Raw genomic sequence first — 6,351 nt, forward strand, 5'->3', positions numbered from 1 at the left:
TGAGGGCTTCAAGTTGACGAATTTCTTTGTGAATTTCAAGGGGGTGGTAGAATGGAAGATGACAATAGTTTCCTGGCCACGAGCTTGAGCACGCAGCCTGGCCTAAAGGCCTTTGCCACTAATCCGTCGTTAGTTGTGCATTCACTATTGAGGCATGTTGCACCAAAAATGAAATATCTAGGCACAATAGCTTGCCCACAACAACCCATGACTTAGAGAAATAATGCTGAGGAAGCTGGGAAGATGTAAAAACCAAGTTGTTCTAAGAAACCAAGGCGGACAAGGCCAACAAGCAGAGAATGACAAATAAAAAAGAATAGAAAATGAAAGACTGCTAGCAAAGACTAGTGCATGCTAGGAATAAGGAAATTCAAACCACAATCCATCCTAATTAAACTCGAAACAAAACAAACAAGCATCCACCAACAAAAAAAACAAAACCAAAAAATAATATTAATAAACCAAAAAATAAGACAATACTCTGAATTGTCCATTCCATTTAACTTAGACCAGCAAGATTGTGCACATTGAAGAAATGTGAACACTTCCAACTCCAATGTAGCTAACAGAGTCCTGAAATTTTAAACCCATGTATCCCCAAAGCCTATCTCGCTTAGCTGTAGTGTCTGTATGGGGCACTTCCAAACATGCGGGGACTAGTCAATTCAAATCCATAACAAAAGGCTTAGGCTTGGTAAAAAGCAGGTGAATTATGCTATGACTATGTAAGATTATGTTGTATTATAAAAATTTATTGTTCTCTGTCAAACATATTGTTTTCCCTCTTTGTTATCTTTTTATATAAAAACCTACAAACACAATGATGTTCAATATACATTTGGATTTTTGTTTTCTTTTATCCCATAATTTGGCTTTGGGACGGAGTGTTGCACATCTAAGGTTTTTGTTTGGAAATTCTTTGAGAGATTATTCAATTTGAAAATGTAGTTGGAGCAGATTTATGTTCAACTATTTAGCCATCTAATATTTTGTGTAGCTTTGTACTACTTGGATTGAGGTTTACATAATATTTGTGATAAAATTTTCGGAATTTATGGATAAAGTGATGTTGTTTCATTTTATATTACATTTATCAATTTTTGATTTCAATTGTTTGATGTAAATCATATATATATATATATATAAAGTGAGAAAATCTATTATAATTTAGTGGTCAAATTAGCAATGAGAACAGTTATCTCTAGCTGCTAACCTGTAGAGTCACTCGTCACTTTTATTTAAAGAAAATCACGCCACTTGGAATAAACCATTGGTGGTCCGTAAGGGAGCAGACTTTCACTCCTACCATATGCCTCTAGGTCTTGGGCCGTTAACTTGTTTCCTCCTCCCATATACTTCTGGGTCTTGGGCCATTACCCTATTTCCTTACGTCTGAGGAAGCGAACTCTTAATCAAACAAAAATAGTTTTAAAGCATACTTCAACCCCAAAATCCAATTTATATTATCATCCTCATTAGTGAATATTATTTTTTTAAATGATTTATTAAAATAAAATGAAAATAAAAATTATCAAACACAACCGAGGTTACACAAAATTTAAATTTAAAAATTTTATTTAAGTTTTTTGAATTACTTTTGACAAACAAAACATAGGTTTCGCAAAGTTTAAAGTTAGCGTTGGTATTTAAGGTTTTCTATTACTTTTGGGTGTTACAGTAAAAGCTGTTGAAACCATTGATGCAAAATGTTTTTAGAGCTGTATTACATCATTAGAATAGAATGGCCCAAGTTCTGCTTACAACTTCCTAAACCAGATATTCGTTGTTTCAAAGGTCTTTGTTTTCTTAATGTTATAATAATATGTTGGATTTGAATATGCACACAGAATTGCATGCGCTAAAGAACAGACGCTTCACCTAGGTAGCGGTGAATTGTGGATCGGTGAATTGTGGATCTCTCTGCTCCATTAGGAAATTTGTGAGCAATAACTGCTGCAGATTGGGGATGTAGCTCACATGGTAGAGCGCTCGCTTTGCATGCGAGAGGTACGGGGTTCGATACCCCGCATCTCCAAAACAGAAATTCAAGTGCACTTTTATGAGGAAAATTTGATCAACATGCAAACCAATCAGGGATTCACGGAGTAGGATGAACAAATTCAATATTTAACACTGAGTAGAATGGACGAACTCGTTGCAAATTCAATTCCACAGATAGAGGATAATCGCAACTCCTGTCTTCGATTCAGTGGAAGACAGCACAGCGCAAACCTCTGAGTAGAATGGACGAACTCAATGCAAATTCATTTCCACAAATAGAGGATAATTGCAACTCTTAAGAATTTGGATCATTAGCATCGCTAACTATCATTTTGGTTTTCCATGTATTATGTAAATTCTTATATCAAACAACAGCTGCATGCAGCGGTAGTCCCTGCCGGGAAAGTTTGATAAAGACATGTCTAAGTTTTGGCAACTGCAAAGTTTGATAAAGACATGTCTAAGTTTTGGCAACTGCAGCTAGAAAAAGGTCTCAGGAAGATGAATTGTGATTATGGAGATAGCATAAACCCTGGGAAATTTGCCTTGTCCAACCCTTTGACAGCTTTCATGTCAACATGCTTGTGCTTCTTCCCATATCTGCTCACAGATGAAACCCAAACTCAACCAGGGGAACGGAGAAGAACTAACTGTCTCAGAGTCTCTTAGGGTATGAGTAAGTTTGTTGTTTCTGCACATGTAAACTTCATATAAGTAGTCACTCTGTAAAATCAGACTGCAAAATGGATCAAATGTAGCTAGTAGACATGAATCCAAGTACTTTTGAACTTGCAATCTAGTCTCAACAATGCAAATACCATTATAATACGAAATTCTCAAGCAGTATGAATGCAGATCTCCATAGACTGAAAAGTGCCGATTTCATTGTAAAATAAAAAGAAAGAAAAAACTAATTGATGTTGCTTCTCTAAAAGATGAGAAATGAGAAAACGGTTAGTGTGCATTTCTGTCCATTCCAACTGGAATATGAAACCATAATGATGGAGACTCTTTCGACAATGGCATCAAAATACGGGGTCATGTGGATGTTGAATAATAAAGTTATAAGTAAAGAGGAGGTTGATACTCCAAATAATACGGCAGTATTTGCATATCATCTTTTGCAGTCAATTTCCATGTATCTAAAATTGTATCTAAATAGCTTACAACCAATGCAGTTATGCTCAATTATGTCACAAATATCACGATATTGTTGAAATAGCAAATGCTTGTTAGTAATTGACAACTAATTAATGTAAATTTGGGTAAAATTGTATTAGTTATTGACAAGTTAGTTTCATACCAAATCAACAATTATGTAACTGAGGAGGCTCATATAAAACTGATGAATGTCTGAACTATTGTAATGGAGAATCATTTATTGATTGAATAGAAATTCCAATCTCTTGCCTCGTGGATGTTTCCTTAACACCCTATCAGGTTTTTACCATGTAAATCTTGAGTTTTTACTTGTGTGGTTGTATTCAATTTCATTTTCTTTCTTGTTTAGTAACCTCTTGTAACTACAAATGGTATCAGAGGAGTTGAGTTGAGTTGGAGGCGAACGCTGGTGAAAGAATTGTTGGTTTGCGTCGAGGAGAGCAGGAAGGCAACACTCCGTCGAGGAAGGCAACACTGCATCGTGGACCTGCTGCGTGTTACGAAGAGGCTGTCCAGAACTGTCGTGGACCTGCTGCATGTTACGAAGAGGCCAGCCAATGCTCTCTGCTCTCTGCGTGTGCGTGGACCAGAGCTTGAAGAGCTTGCCACCCATCGAATACCTCTGCGTGCTGCCAGAGCCGTCAAGGAGGGCACCATTGTGCGTCGAAGACCTCTGCGTGTTGGTCGAGGAAGCCAGAGTGCCTCTGCATGCTTGTCGAGGAAGCCAGAGTGCCTCTGCGTGCTTGTCGAGGAAGCCAGAGTGCCTCTGCGTGCTGGTCGAGGAAGCCAGAGCCCGTGTCTCTACGTGGACTGGCAAGGAGGCCTGTTTTCTACGTGGACTGGCAAGGAGGCCCATTTGCTGCCTGTTGCCATCCGTCGAGGAAGCCAAAGTTTCTCTCTGCGATTGACCACCGGAGCGAGGAGGCCATTATGTGTTGTTGTGTAGCCTGCGTGTGTTTGTTGGCTTGTCTAGAGGCAATATCCCGTCGAGGAGTGTTGCTACATTGTTGCTAGCTTGTCGAAGAGCTCGCCGCCAGAGGAAGAGCTGTCGAGGAGGAGCTGTTGCTGGCCTTGTCCAGAGCCTGGCTTGTCGAAGAGCTTGCCGCCAGAGGAATTCGATCAGCAGAAATAAGTCTGGGTATTTTTTTTTTTAAAACAACAGAAATAAGAATTTGTTGCTGAGACGCTGGTGAATTTGAAATTTTTTTGGGGTTTGAGAGCGCCTAGGGTTTGACGCGACTCTGCAACTGGCAAGCCCTCATAAACTGCACCGTTCAACATTTTACCTCCAGCTATAAGGCATCTACAGCACACTTAGGCACAGCTTCCGCACAATGGAACCCCCTCAGGGGGAGGACATGGTGCCTCCCCCCGCTGATACGGAAAACGCCCTGCGACAGACTGAAAATGTCAGGAAGGACCCTCCAGAAGACACAGCAACAGAGAATGAAAATGTGCCGACGAATAACAACACAAGTGAAGAACCACGAGTGACGTCAACCACCTGCAAGCCGGTAGCAGTTGACAGACCCAAAATCGAGCTCCCAAGTCAGAGAATCAACACTCAGATCTAGTTTATGAGGGATCATGCTTTGATAGGAAAGTTCATAGGCCTTTGGCCAACGGAGAAAGCGCTGCACGGCTGGATCGTAGCCAAATGGAAGCCAAAGGGGCATATAACTTTGCAGTTAGGGCCCAAGGGCTTCTTTACTGCCATTTTCAACTGTCTGGAGGACCGAAACAGAGTATTGGATGGAGGCCCTTATTTCTTCAACGTCGCAGGGTTATACCTAAGAGGATGGATCGAGCGCTTTAACCCGGACAAAGAAGATCTGAGCTGGGCCCCGGTGTGGTTGCACCTTTACTCTCTCCCCTTGGAGTACTAGGACGAAGACACTTTGCGAGACATTGGGAATGGCTTAGGCGAATTCATCAAAGTAGCAGAGGAGACAAAGCTGAAGCGATACACCTCCTATGTGCGGATCTGTGTATACATGCACCTCAACAAAGCTCTCCTGGATGCGGTAAGCCTCTACCATGATGATTATGAATGGTTACAAACAATAGATTACGAGCATGTACCATTCCGCTGTCGAAAATGCCACGCCCTGGGCCATTTATTCCGAGAATGTTCCTCCAATACAAAATCCACGACCACCCCTTCAATGGACAAATCCGACTCGGACGGGTTCACAAAAGTCCCCACTCGCAAAAAGGCCCATAAAAAGCCCTCTACCTCAGCGAAAAAACCTGTCACCAGCACCTCCATGCCTTCAACAAGCAACAGCTTTGAAACCTTGCTCCAGCCGGAGGTTCTTATTCTAGATAATCAGGAACAACCTATAGACATTCCTAAGACTTCCGCCCTTTTTTCTCCATCCAGCTCAAAGAAAGCCCCCTCTCTTAAGCAACCCGCGGATACCAAACCGCCCTTTCCCTACAATCCGCAAAAAAAAGACTACTCAGGGAATGCAGATAGATAGCACTCAGATGCAGCTCATAATAGTAGATGATACAGAGACAGAGCAGGAAACAGTACAACACATGGAAGAGGAACCGGAGAGCTTCGACATCGGAGATCTAGATATATTGGGACTTGAACAGGCGTGTAAGAAAAAGGAATATGACAAAATTCCTGAGCGACAACTAGAGAACTTAGAAATAATTCTCTCAAGAGCACAGAAACAAAGATCATTAGGTGTCCAAACTGGTAGTCAGTGGGATGGAAGAAACATCTTCAAAGACAACAAGAAACGAGGAAGGAAAATAGATCTTCAGAGAACCATTCGCATAGGGGAAATGCTGGTGGAATCTGGAAGATACTCCAAGCTTACCAAATATTATAATCCCCTTTCCAATCGTGAACCATGAAGCTCATCTCATGGAACATTAGAGGGCTCAACAGCCCGGGAAAGGGTCGACTAATAAAGAACATGCTACAACAGGAAAAGCCTCAAATTCTCTTCTTGCAGGAGACCAAGTGTAATTCCACAATGTTGGATCGGATCCTAGCCAAAGCATGGCCAGGAAGTAAAGAAGTGGCAGTGGACGCCATAGGAGTCTTAGGGGGGCTAGCCATCTTTTGGGATGATAGAGCTATAACACTTACCAACATACATGCCAGCGAGCACTTTATTCAAGCCATGTTTCATATAATAGGGACAAATGTTCATGGACATTTAACCAATG

The 6,351-nt window shown here is 41.2% G+C and overlaps 1 non-coding gene across 1 annotated transcript; it reads left to right on the forward strand.

Moving 5' to 3' along the window:
- Nucleotides 1–1,962: 1,962 nt before the first annotated feature.
- TRNAA-UGC (transfer RNA alanine (anticodon UGC)) lies at nt 1,963–2,035 on the forward strand. Its single transcript has one exon. It is a non-coding gene; the product is annotated as a tRNA-Ala (tRNA).
- Nucleotides 2,036–6,351: the final 4,316 nt, after the last annotated feature.

This window comes from Pinus tabuliformis, chromosome 6 (genome assembly GCF_031772625.1).
Source record: "Pinus tabuliformis cultivar Carrire ecotype Pingquan chromosome 6, CPIR1, whole genome shotgun sequence".
Lineage (NCBI taxonomy): Eukaryota > Viridiplantae > Streptophyta > Pinopsida > Pinales > Pinaceae > Pinus > Pinus tabuliformis.